The sequence below is a fragment of the Rhinolophus ferrumequinum genome, chromosome X (genome assembly GCF_004115265.2).
Source record: "Rhinolophus ferrumequinum isolate MPI-CBG mRhiFer1 chromosome X, mRhiFer1_v1.p, whole genome shotgun sequence".
NCBI classification, from domain to species: domain Eukaryota; kingdom Metazoa; phylum Chordata; class Mammalia; order Chiroptera; family Rhinolophidae; genus Rhinolophus; species Rhinolophus ferrumequinum.
This window is the reverse complement of record NC_046284.1, coordinates 44,895,154-44,909,320: the sequence shown is the minus strand read 5'-3', so window position 1 is coordinate 44,909,320 and position 14,167 is coordinate 44,895,154. Positions and strand designations below refer to the sequence as shown.

The 14,167-nt window shown below is 38.8% G+C and overlaps 1 protein-coding gene across 7 annotated transcripts in view; it reads right to left on the bottom strand.

Annotated features, from left to right (window-relative positions):
• The window catches only part of ACSL4 (acyl-CoA synthetase long chain family member 4), an 89,326-nt gene that overhangs the window by 36,181 nt on the left and 38,978 nt on the right, over positions 1 to 14,167 (bottom strand). For 6 of the 7 annotated variants that reach the window (XM_033104612.1, XM_033104595.1, XM_033104621.1 and 3 more), the window contains exon 2: positions 13,597 to 13,646. The exons of the other annotated variant lie outside the window; for it this stretch is intronic. The gene's annotated coding sequence lies outside the window, so the exon portion shown is untranslated. The remainder of the gene's footprint in view (positions 1 to 13,596; positions 13,647 to 14,167) is intronic. 7 annotated transcript variants of the gene reach the window in all.

Genomic DNA, 14,167 nt, shown 5'->3' with positions numbered 1-14,167 from the left:
CTTTACAATCTAGTTGGATTTAAACTGTATTATATGTTTTTTAGTCATTCACTTAATCTTGTATACACACTTAATCTTTTACACGTTTGCCACAAGCCTTGGAGGGAGGGAAGTATCTTCTCCATAATCCTCACAGGACAGAGACAAATACATGTGTATATATATATGCATACACAAGTAGACAAGGCTTGAAGAACATTCGGGTGAGGAGAGATCAGAGAGATCATTGAGTCGAGGTTTTCAAATTCTTTCTGGTGGTGGTGAGGGTCATCCATTTGAATAAAAACTTACATGGACATGAAAACCCAAGTATAGATTTTTTTTAAAAAGGGAGAGTTGCTTTGGTAGGGGAGGCTATGACAGTCCCTGAAGGGACTCCTTGGAACCTCCAGTTGAACTGAGTATTTGAGCCACTGGTATTGTCTGATCCCTTATCTCACAAAGGAGCAAATGAGGGACAGTACAAATTGTAACTGAGGTCCACCCCCAAGTCTGGTGCTGTTTCAAGCATACCAGACAGTCTCCGCCCATTTTTGCCTATCATCTTAAAATCCTTCCTTGTCAAAGGTTTTCCAGGGTTACACTCACGTCTGTTGATAAATTCATTGGGGGAAAAAAAAAGATTTGAACACCTACTATGTGTAAGTTTTGAGCACATACTACAAAGATAATAGAGCATGCCCTGAATTCTTTATATGCATGCATGCATGTACATGTGTGTTCATATATATGGGAGGGACATCAGTTCACAAATATATAACATAGAGTATGATAAATCCCATAAGAGAAGCAAAAATAAAATGCTAAAGGTACTTTATTCAAAAGAGGGCGGGAGGAACTGCATTGAGTTTAGGGGAAAAGACAAAAGAGGGAGGAAATAAAACCATCCAGAAAAGTTTGGAAAAAAAAAAGCTTTTGAGGTGGGTGTGAAGGATGTGAATGTTTGCAAAAGGAAAGGGTGAAGACTGGGAAATGAGGACAGTCCTATCAGAGAGGCAAGTGGATGAACAAACGGATGTGAGCAGAACAGTGGAGGATGGAACTCAACCACAGCAAGCAGTACAGCAGACACTAATGCTCTCTGTAAAGTGCTGCAACACTTTTGTGATCCAAGTCAAGGGGAAAACTGAATTATTTCAGAGTTAACTTTACTAGATTGTAGCTATGCTCTAAGGGACACATGCATATGATGATTTGGTGACTCAAGATTAAATACCCTTGGGGCCGGCCCGGTGGCTCACACGGTTGGAGCTCCGTGCTCCTAACTCCGAAGGCTGCCGGTTCGATTCCCACATGGGCCAGTGGGCTCTCAACCACAAGGTTGCCAATTCAACTCCTCGAGTCCCGCAAGGGATGGTGGGCTCTGCCCCCTGCAACTAAGATTAAACACGGCATCTTGAGCTGAGCTGCCGCTGAGCTCCGGGATGGCTCTGTTGGTTGGAGTGCATCCTCTCAACCACAAGGTTGCCGGTTTGACTCCCGCAAGGGATGGTGGGCTGTGGCCCCTGCAACTAGAAAAACGGCAACTGGACTTGGAGCTGAGCCGCACCCTCCACAACTAAGACTGAAAAGACAACAACTTGAAGCTGAACGGCACCCTCCACAACTAAGATTGAAAGGACAACAACTTGACTTGGAAAAAAGTCCTGGCAGTACACACTGTTCCCCAGTAAAGTCCTGTTCCCCTTCCCCAATAATATCTATTAAAAAAATAAAAAAGATTAAATACCCTGCTATTGCATTATGGGAAAATGAATTGCTCTCTAAAGAAGAGAATGTCTGATATCCTGGGTGATAAGTGGGTGAAACTGAGTTAGGAGACATGGGTTCTAACTTCAGTGTCTGCTATGAAGTGTGACTTTGAACAGGTTACATGGCCTCGAACTGAAAAGCTCTGTATCAGTGGCATCACGTGAGAAACAGGAATATTGCTTGTGGTAGCATGGTATTGTTGAGAGAGAATCCTTCATCTTATCCAGCTTAAATTCCATGGGCAATAATAATAATCAGTTTCTGCAATACATGCTCAGTTCTCTCGCCTCTCTCTCACTTCGTTGTAATTCTCGGCTAAACCACGACCTGGTTAAATCCAATTCTCCACTCAATCTGCATTTGTACGCACACACCTAAACTTGGCTGGAGAAAAACCTGACTATGCTGAATTGTCCCCTGAAATCTGTGATCGCTCCCTCCAGGGGGACATACTGCATTGCACTAGTCCATGCACTGGCCATGCTTTCTTCTCTCTCCCAGACCAACACTCCAGTAGTAAGCTGCTGACATCACTTACTATTTTGCTGAGAAAACTGAAAAAGTGTGAAGAGAACTTCCACACATTCCCACTGCTGTGTCTACCCTTCTACTGGCATCTGTGGTCACATGCTTTTTTCACTCCTGTGACAATGACTGAACTAGTAATGCTACCAGCTAAGAGCAACCCCTTCACTAATGCACAGGGGTGCTTTGTCTCTACAGAAAGGACCGGCAGTGCTGTTCTACCAATTCTCCTCCTCTCTTGCCTCATTAATGTTTCCTGCTCTACTGAATTATTCCTATCAGCATCATAATGGGCTATGATTTCTTTCATTTTAAAAATCATTCCGAGAGCAGATGGAGGCCAAACTAGTAGGAAGAAGCAGGCCAATACGCCCTGCTAAGGAATTGCTGGTGAACCACTGAATTCTGTAATCAAGGGAGTAACATTATAAGATTTGTTTTATAAAAATCAGTCTGAAAGCCAAAAATCAAATGCGCGCGCGCGCACACACACACACACACACACACACACACACACTAATATAACCACCACCATCCTCTTTCTTGTACGTTCTTCTCTGGCTACAGCCCCATTTCTTTTCCTCCTCTTTAGGACTCCTTAAAAGAATGGTCTGGGCTGTCTACCACTTCTCTGCTCCTATTTTCTCTTGAACCCACGACACTCAGGCTTTTGCCCCCCACCATTCCCCCACATTGCTGTCATCAAAGTCACCAATGACTTCCATGCTGTCAAAGATGCCAAGGTCACTTAAAGCTCGGTTCCCATCTCCCCGGCCCACCAGCATCCTTTAACACAGTTGACCCCTCTTTTCCTGCTTAAAACTTCTTCACTTGGCTTCCAAGAGATCATGTTCTTCAGGTTTTCTTCCTTCTTTCCTGGCCATTCCTTCTCAGTCTCTTTTGCTGCTTCTTCCTCATCTCCCTGACCTCTAAAGGCTACAGTGCTCTGTCCCTGAGCCTCTCCTCTTCTTTATCTACACTCACTCCCAGTGATCTCATTTAGTCTCACAGCTTTAAATAGCACATACAAAGGATGCCAAAAAATATACACACATTTTAAGAAAGGAAAACTATTAAAACTGTAATAATATATACCGATAACAAAAGATGACTACAAGTCATGTTTGACTTCTGCAATTACAAGAGGTGCTCAAAGTGGTTACCATCAGCGTCCAGACACTTCTGATTATGGCGAACTACTGCTTGAGCAACGTTGACCAAAGTTTCCATTGATATACATTTTTTTGGCACCCCTGGTACATGGTGATGACTTCCAAATTTCTCTCCATAGCCTGGAGGTCTCCCTTAAACACCAGATTTGCATATGCAACTGTTTCCTCAACAGGTCCATTTAGATACCGCATCAGTAAAGTACCTCAAACTTAGTATGTTCACAACTGAGCCACTGATCATCCTTCACAAACCTTTTCCACTCAGTTGTGCCTATCTCTGTAAAATACAGTTGCTTTGACCAAAAACCTCAGATTCACTTTCACTCCTCTTTCTCACAAATTCCACACCCAACTCATTAGCAAATCCTACTTGCTCTGCTTACAAAACAGATATCAAACTCGACTACTCCTCACCACCTCCACTGCTAACCATCCTGGTTCAGCCCACTATCATCTGTTACCTGGATAAATGCAATAGTCAATCTGATCTCCCTGCTTCCACCTTTTTAATAAATTCTAAACTCGGCAGCTAGAGTGCTCCAGTTAAAATGTAAGTCAGACTATGTCATCCACCTGCTCAAAACCTTTCCAAGAATCCTCACATGATTCATTCAAGAAGAAAAGCTAGTGCTTACCATGAACTAGGAGGCTACAGAACTTTCACCTAGTTTTAAGTATCTGACTTCAACTCCTATTATACTCTCCTCTGGCTCATTCTACTACCCTCCCACTTGTCCCTAGCTGTTTCTGGGACACATCAAGCATGACCCTGCCTGTGGACCTTTGTGCATGCTATTCTCTCTGCCTGGAATGTTCTTCCAAGATACCTGCATAGCTTAATCTTTCCCTTCTTTTTTGACTTAACTCAAATATCACCTTCGCAGTGAGGCCTTCTCCAGCCACTCTCGCTAAAATTGCACCCCAACATTTCCAATCCCTTTCTCACTTTATTTTTCTCCTTAGCACTCATCACTAATGCATCATATGCTGTATTTTTCATGTTTATTAGCAATGTCCCCATTAGAACATAAGCTCCCTGGGGCAGAGTTTATTGTTTGCTGCTGAATCCTCAGTGACTGCAACAGTACCTCCATGTGTTAACTGTTCAATAAATTTGACTGAAATAAGAATGTATGTGGAATTACTCTGAAACTATAAAGAAAAAACATATGCAAGTGCAACAGCCTGAAGGCAACCAACCTGAGTCATCCTTCAAAAAAAATCACTGTTCATGCTGACATTCTAGGAAATGCTATACTCTTACAATCCCTGGTACTTAAAATAAATTTGAACATGTTTTTAGTTGCGTTAATAAGAAACAGAAAACTGGAAAAACTGTGTTGCACAGATGGAAATAATTTGTGTTATAAAAGCATGAGGGTTATACAGCTTGTACTATGTGCTTTTTTACGGGTGACTTTCACAAAGGCATGCTGTCCTTCCGTGTATAAAGAGTGACACTGCTGTCCCACTATTAGTAGGGCATGAACTCTGAGTTGTGTTTCCCTGAAATGAAGTAATGCATTCGTTTCTATATGAGCCAGAAAAGGGCAGGACATCATCTTCAATGATGGGCTAATTAATCGTCCTATTGCTGTTTACCATTCCCTGTGGAAATCATATTAATAACTACTTATTGGGCATTTACCATGGGCTAGGCACTATTCTCAGTCTTTAGATATATTATTTCATTCAATCCTTCTGGAACCCCTTTAAGTTAGTACCCTCATTTTACTCTGATGCAACAGTCTCAGCGAGGATAAATAATTTGTCCAAGATAACATACTAAGTAGGGATTCTTGACCCAGGTCTACCTGATTTTGACCCAGGGCTACCTAATTTTAAAGTCCATACTTTCAGCTACAGTGGTACCTCGGTTTTCAAATGTAATCTGTTCTGGAAGACCATTTGAGTTCTGAAACGTTTGAAAACAGCTGACAGCTAGGTCTCAGGATCTTGCACTCAGAGGAAGCTGCGAGACATGTTCGACTTTCAAGGCGTGTTTGAAAACCGAAGCATTTACTTCCAGGTTTACAGCATTCGTAAACTGAAATGTTCATCAATGGAGACGTTCAAAAACCAAGGTACTACTATATATTGTATGTGACCCTGGTCATACTGGTACAATCTAAAGAGGTGAAATTGGCAAACTTTGCGTATCAAAGAAATCCTGGCAAAAATTTTGAGCACTGATTTTGTCCTACATCCTAAGGCATTTTTATAGGGGGAAAAAGGTCCCTTAGGTATCCAGTAAGTCCTCAAAAGTTTAGGGAAAAATCAGATGCAATTTTATTTTATATTTTGTTTTGAGTTTAAGTGTAATGTTAACTATTTCATTCCAGTTACTTCAAACATTCTGAGATAGGTTAAAAATAAAAAGCATTAGTAATAAATTAAGCTCTAGTATACAAAGTAAACAAATACTACATATACTGATTAAAGACTGAATTTAAAAGGAAAAATCATCACCCCCAGAAGCAAGTGACACAACAATTTAAGAATGAAAGAGAAAAACTAATAAACTGAAGTTATATAAGGCCAAGACAATTTTTCAAAAGTTTTAGAAAATGGACTAAACCAAGCAAGGATCCATGCATCTGCCAAGTTGAAACATGCAGTAAGGACAAATTGAATTCATCTGTCCTTGACAGAAGACCTTATAAAAATGTAAAAATTTGAAAAGCAATGATTAGCTGTATCAGTGCTACTTTAAGAAATCACATTTTCAAGTCCCACATCATGTAAGGGTAATTTAAATACCAAATAAAGAGAAAATTTGCTTTCTGAAAAGGATTAGCTGTTATCTACTAAATATTAAATCAGAAAACAACTATAAAAGTTCCAAGAGGTTAAACAGATAACCATACCTGTTGTACTTTAAAAGATCATGTTTCTACATGGATGTTGCACCATCAAGACTTTTGTAAAGCGGAGGGGTGCTTTTTTAAAAATCCTATTTTCTTTCACACATTAAAAAATTCCAAATGATTTTAAAACACAGGAGAAAGCTCAAACACGATGTTTAAAAAAAGAATGGTTGCGTTTGGTTAATGAAAACAACGTTTCCAGGGGCTATATTACAACATACTTAACTTTATGCTAATATTAAAACTTAAAAACTTAATATTTTAACAAAATAAAAGGCATTAAGAGTAGCTAGCAGGATTTTTTGCTATCAGACTACAAGACTGAATAATCATGTGAAATATACATCAGTCTGCCCCTTGTCAGTCTCATCTAACTAAAATTGGTAGACCAATCGAATCAATATAAAATAGCTTATACAATCAAATATTAAACCTGGTATACAGCAATTATGATACATACATTTGAAAACTGAAAAAAAGCAAAACAAAAACCTAGGGTGAATATACAGATACCTTATACCAACACAATGCAACTTTGCCTGGCTATTTTGACTAGAAGTGTCTCACAAAGATAACTAATCTTTGGGTGTGTCTCTAACAAGATGTCTCTAACAAGATTAATCAAACCTGTTTACTTCACCACCTGGAGAGGTATTAACTCCTGAAGTCACCATCCTGCCAGTCTCCTCCCAGCTTTTCCCAGTAAAAAAAGCATCTCAGCTGCCATGTTGAAGATGCTCTTTCATGCTCTATAGCACAAGTTCCCTCCCACAACGCCTTAAGACCATCTCCAGCATGCATCAGATAATGTTTTTTCTAGGTCACAGAATGGTATAATTGGGATCCTATCTATATGTGCTGAAATGAGAAGATCTAGGAGACAATGTTGCTGCCTACACACTTCACATGCATTATGTACATCTATTTCCTCATTTTCACAACATACTTGATTTTTATTTTTTTAACACTTTATTTTGGCATTCAATATTATTATATATTAATTTCAGGTGTATAGCATAGTGGTTGGACATTTATATAATTTAAGAAGTGATCCTACTGACTAGTCTAGTACCCACCCGGCACTATACATAGTTATTACCATATCATTGACTATATTCCCTATGCTGTACTTTACATCCCCATGACTACTGTATAACAACCAATTTGCACTTGTTATTTCCTTCCCCTTTCTCACTCACCCCAACCCCACTCCCATCTGATAACCATCAAAATGTTCTCTGTATCTATGGGTGTTTGTTTTGTTTGTTTTGTTCTTTACATTCCACATACAAGCAAAATCACATTGCATCTATCTTTCTCTGTCTGACATACTCCACTAGGCACAATACCCTCCAGATCCATCCATGTCTCTGCAGATGGCGAGAACCCATTCTCATGCATGGCTAAGCAATATTCCATTGTATATATGTACCACCTCCTCTTTATCCATTCATCCATTGACAAACACCCAGGTGGCCTCCACATCTTGGCAATCATTGTAAACAATGCTGCAATGAACATATGGATGCAAGTCTTCTTGAAATAGTGTTTTGGGATTCTTCGGATAAATAACCATAAGTGGGGTTACTGGGTCCTTCTGTCTCTTGTTATAGCCTTTGTTTTAAAGTCTATTCTGTCTGGTGTAAGTATCACTACCTCAGCTATTTTGTTGTTTCCATTTTCATGAAATACCTTTTTCCAACCCTTTACTTTCAGTCTGTATGTGCCTTTTGATCTGAAGTGAGTCTCTTGTAGACAGCATATGTAAGGGTCTTGTTTTCTTATCCATTCAGCCACCCTGTATTTTTGATCGAAGCATTTAATCCATTTAAAGTAATTGTTGATAGATACATAGTGATTGACATCTCATTATTCATATTTTTGATCTTCTTTGTTTTCTTCTTCTTCTTAAAGATGTCCCTCTAACATTTCTTATAATACTGGTTTGGTGGTGACGAACTCCTTTAGCTTTTTCTTGTCTGGGAAGCTCTTTATCTTTTCTTCGATTCTAAATGATAGCTTTGCTGGTAGAATAATCATGGTTGTAGGTCCTTGCTGTTCATCACTTTGAATAGTTCCTGCCAATCCTTTCTGCGTACAAAGTTTTTTGCTTTTCTTTTGTTTGTTTGTTTGTTTTTGACAGTCTTATGGGAGCTCCCTCTTGTAGGTAACTACTTTTCTCTTGCTGCTTTTAAGATTCTCTATCTTTAACCTTTGGCATTTTAATTATGATGTGTCTTGGTGTGGGCCTCTTTGGGTTCATCTTGTTTGGGACTCTCTTTGCTTTCTGGGCTTGTATATCTATTTCCATTGCCAGGTTAGGGAAGTTTTCTGTCATTATTTGTTCAAATAGGTTTTCAATTCCTTGCTCTCTCTCTTCTTCTTCTAGTACCCCTATGATGCGAATGTTGGTCCACTTGATGTTGTCCCACAGGCCCCTTAAACTCTCCTCATTTTTTTGTATTCTTTATTCTTTCTGCTGTTCTGATTGGCTGTTTTCTGCTACCTTATCTTCTAAATTGCTAATTCGATCCTCTGCTTCATCTAATCTACTGTTGAGTCCCTGTATTCATTTCCGTATTATATTCTTTATTTCTGACTGGTTCTTTTTTATGTTTTCTATCTCCATTTTTATGTTTCCTACCTCTTTACTGATGTTCTCCCTGAGATCACTGACCATCCTTATAGCCAGTGTTTGGAACTTTGTGTTTGGTAGATTGCTTGTCTCCATTGTTTATTTCTTTTTCTGAAGCTTTGTTCTGTTCTTTTTATTTGGGACATATTTCTTTGTTTCCCCACTTTGGCTGCCTCTCTGTGTTTGTTTCTATGTATTAGGTAGGGCTGCTATGTCTCCCAGTCTTAGTAGAGCGGCCTTGGGTAGTAGGTGTCTTGTGGGATCCAGTGGTGTAGTCTCCCTGGTCACCTGAGCCAGGTGCTCTAGCTGTGTCCCTTGTGTGCCCTCCTGTTGTAGTTGAGCCTTGGTTGCTGTTAGAATGTCAGTAGAAGGGACTGACCCTCCCGTATTTGATTTTTAAACATGTAACTTTCTAAAGCCAGGAGTTGTATATGATTTAATCCAAAGCTGACATTTCAGGAATTTTAAGGATTAAATCATGCTAGAAGTGGCACCTACTGACAAAGCATGATGTTACAATCCAACTTTATTAGACATCATGAAAAAGACAGAAAATTAAGTTTTGGGAGTTATGTGTTTGGAGAGAAATATAAAGGGTTCAGTGCTGTAAAAGGAGAGCCGAAAGCACAATGGCAATTTCAATGTTCTCCAGCTGCTGCTAAAGAGTAATTGTTATGTGTCCATACAGACAAAATCTTGCTGCCAGATTAAGATGACCCAGTGCACCATGGTGTAGATTTTAATTTTGTCTGTAGTCTTCAATTTTCTGGGTATTTTTTTTCTCTATGGGAACACAGCTATGATCTTAACATAAGTTTATAAAAAAGAATTTGCTTACCGAAACCTTAAAATTAACTTATAGCTATAATAAATGTGTTTTGTTCAAGTGAGGAATATACAGTAGTTCCCCTTATCTGTGGTTTTGCTTTCTAAAGTTTCAGTTACCCACAGTCAACCATGGTCTGAAAATATTCAATGGAAAGGTCCAGAAATAAACAGTTCATAAATTTTTTAATTGTGTGCCATTCTGAGTAATGTGATGAAATCACACACCTTCTTGCTTCTTCCTGCCCAGGATATGAATCTTCCCTTTGTCCAGCATCTCCACACTGTAAATGCTACCTGACCATTAGTCACTTAGTGGCTGCCTCGGTTATCAGATTTACTGTCACCATGCTTGTGTTCGAGTAACACTTATTTTGTTACAATTGTTCTATTTTATTATTAGTTATTGTTAATCTTTTGCTGTGGCTAATTTATAAATTAAACTTTATCATGAGTATGTGTAGAAAAAAACATAGTGTATGTATAGAGCTTGGTACTATCTGCAGTTTCAGGCATTCATTGGAGGTTTTGGAACATATCCCCTGCAGATAAGGTGGAACTATTGTACAGGCTATATCTATCTCCTGTCATCTTACCTATTTATTATAATCAAGTAACACAACTGTGGGCTGCAAACCATGAGTACAGGTTGGGAAAAAAAAAATCTGTCACTAGCAGTAATACTTCCCACAGGAATATACTTGTGCTACGGTGAGAATTTTAGCAACTGTACCTTTTTGCCACATGACCTACCCTCTACGTTTGCTTGAGGAAATCCAATTTAACAGGTTAGTTCTTGCTAATGTTTCCCAGTCCTTAATGTTAAAAACTATGCAACAATGTTGTCTTAAACCATTTCTTACAAAATGGCCTAATAAGTCAGCTACCTGGCCACCATAATGTGAAACTGTATCATAGTTTTTTTGGAGGGGAAATCTCACTCTGCTCTTCAGTATCAAATACACCTTATAAGTGAGACTAATAAAAGAACTCAGAGACTGATAAGTCTATTGCAAATGGAAATCTTATGGCCATTCAATTAACGCTCAAATATTTGTGCTAGTAAAAGAAGGGCACAGATATTCCAAAGACAGCAGATAATTCAAAATGTATTTTTATTTTTAACGCTTCATTATGGGTGTGTCTGATGTTTCAGAAATGAAAGAATTCTTAACTAAAACAAGAAGGCACATGGAGCCAAACACCAGAAGCCATGGAAAAGTACTCCAAGAGTTAATGTCTCCATGTTAGGGATGGGGAGGATACTTTCCATTCTCTTCTCTCTCTTCACGTTCAATTGTTTACCTGGCCCCGGTGTGCTTCAGTAAGATGAGAGAGGCAAGGAGACATAAGGGAATCAGGTATTTCTGTTTTGAAGTGTATTTTTGGTTAGCAAAGGCAAAAATATGCTAATGGAGTATCTAAAGTGTCACAGACTCTCCAAAGTAGCTATAAACTCATGAACACAATTGGCTAGATATTCTTGCTAATGCTTCTGGCAACTCCTACTTCTTCACCTTGGTAGGTATTTCTCTTACACATCTAGATGGGCTGCAGGCCAACTGTTATAAATGTTTATCTATCTGTGTAAGTGTGTGTTTGACAGGGGAGAGAGAATATGATTAAGCAGACTCTCTGGGTAAATAAATTTAGAAGCCTGACAAAGAGAGAGAGAGTAGGGGGAGAACGAGAGGGGAGGAAGCGAGGGAGGAAGGGAGACGGAGAGAGGGGAAGAGAGAAGGAGAGAGGGGAAGGGAGAGGGAGAGAGGGGGACGGAGAGGGAGAAGGAGGGAGAGCGAGGGCGGCAGTGCACATGATGAAGCAGAGAACACATGATGAAGCAGACTCTCTGTGGGTAAATAAGTTAGAAGCCTGAATTCTAATGCCCTCATAATGACACTATTGTCTATTTCCCAAAGGACACACTAACCTTATTGATATTGTCAATCATGGGGTAGCATGTTGCCTAAGTAGCTGAATTTAGAGACACCTCATTCTGGCCTGCTGATAAAAATCTTTGGACATATTTAAGGTTTTTCTAATGCAGGTTAATCTATAGACTTGAGCGCTCAGTGACACAAGAATATTAAGTCTCTCAAATTTCTTTATACTTACAATTCAAAAAATAGTTACTAGCACACACAAACTACTACAGCTTCTGCTTCAAGTTCATAACCTATTATAATGAAAGCAATTCTCAGAAGACCAGAAATACAAGAGAGGCAGCATCAAATACAGGGCTTTCATCCTGGTTCAGCAAGCTTGCTGAGCTATAAGACCTGAAATAAATTAAATAACTCCTAGTCTGTTTCCTCATCTGTAAAATGAGAAAATTGGATTTAGATTTTAAGATACCACAGTCAACTAAAACTTTTATAAAGAAAGGATGGTGAGGGGAATAACAGCTGTCAATTTTTTGCCTGGCATGGACATTAAAAAAAAAAAAAAAAACTACCATTATTTCATAAAATACAGAACATGTTTAACTCCCCCAAATTAGAAGGATATCTCTTACAATAAGAAGTAATCCTTTAAATGGAAAAAGCTTACCTTTAAAAAAACTCATGGCCTGTTGTCCTTATTTTCCTCACTTCAACATGGACTGATAAAAAAACTATTCACTGCCAGCACTAGTCTAAAAATCAGTGTTTCGGGGGCAGTGGGATAGCTCAGTTGGTTAGAGCACTAGCTCTAAACAAAAGGGTTGCCAGTTTGATTCCCACATTGGCCAGTGAGCTGTGCCCTCCACAACTAGATTGAAGACAATGAGCTGCCACTGAACTGCCCGAGGGGCAGCCGGACGGCTCAGTTGGTTAGAGTGCGAGCTCTCAACAACAGGGTTGCTGGTTCAATTCCCACATCGGATGGTGGGCTGTGTCCCCTGCAACTAAAGATTGAAAACAGCAACTGGACTTGGAGCTGAGCTGCGCCCTCCACAACTAAACTGAAGGACAACAACTTGGAGCTGATGGACCCTGGACAAAAACACTGTTCCCCAATATTCCCCAATAAAAAAAAATTTAAGAAAAAAATAATACTGTTACTAAAATGAAATTAAAAAATCAGTGTTTGGGAACTACTAGACTAGTTAATTTTCAAGATTCACAGTTCAAACACTAAAATGCTAATTGTAGGTGCTCTGTCATATTTCTTTTATTCTATAATTGTCTGTTAGTTTGGTGCAAAAGTAATTGTGATTTCAAAGTTTAAAAAAAAATTTGCAAAAACCGCAATTACTTTTGCAGCAACCTAATACAACAGATGCCTCAGTGAAGCATAATGCAAACACTTAAATTTTTGAAGATCAGAAATATATTTCAATCAATTTAAGAAATACTAACTAGAATAAGCTTCAATTTATTGGGGAAAGTATACACTACTACAGATTTGACTTCAATAATAATGAACCATTCACTGGACACTTACTTATATTAAGCCCATTTCACAGATCAGGTAATTGAGGTAAAGGGAAGCTAAATAGCTTGCCAAAGACACACATAACCTGTAAGCCTCAAAAGACTGGAACTCCAATATGTGACTTCATTTTTTGGTATCACTCAAAGAAAAAAGATTTTATTTAGATTTTAATTATCACATCCTCTTTTATAAATGACTGACAGATGATTTAAATTATAGGAGTCACACAGGGTGAAAAATTTACCAATTACTTTTCCAAATACTGTCTTTTTAACACAAACATAAATATTGAGAAGCTTTTTCTACTACAAAAAGAGTCAAGATGCCTGTTAGTGTGGCCAGCTAATTTTCTCCAAAAGCTGATAAAATTAAAGTTTATAATTTTTTAAGGACAAATACTTACAGATTTCCTCTTCTACTCTTAAGAACACGTGTATCTTTTGTGATTTCAATCTGTAATAAGAAACATTTATGGGTACAGTGACATGAGAAAAGAGCCCCAGTACAAAACACACGAAAAAAAATACCCTCAAGTTATTTCACATTACCTGTGCACCTTAGTTCATGATGAGCCAAGTACCAACGGAAAAACCAGAAATGACTAGAGATGAGTGTCTAACTAGAAGTAGTGATATTAGGATCTCAGAAAAGTAACTGAGACTGACTCTCAAAAGCAGTAGTCCAAACTCTATGGTAAAATGGCAAGATTGAAAAATAGACAGAGGAACTAATCGATATTTTTCCATAAAGGACATACAAATGGCAACAGGCAGATGAAAAGGTGTTCAACATCACTAATCAAAACGGCAGTGAGATACCACCTCACACCAGTAAGAAAGGATATCATCAAGATAAATAATAACAAGCGTTGGCCAAGATGTGGAGAAAAGGGAACTCTTGTGCACTGCTGGTGGTAATGTAAATTGGTGCAGCCACTATGGAAGGCAGTGTGGAGGTTCTCCATATGACCCATT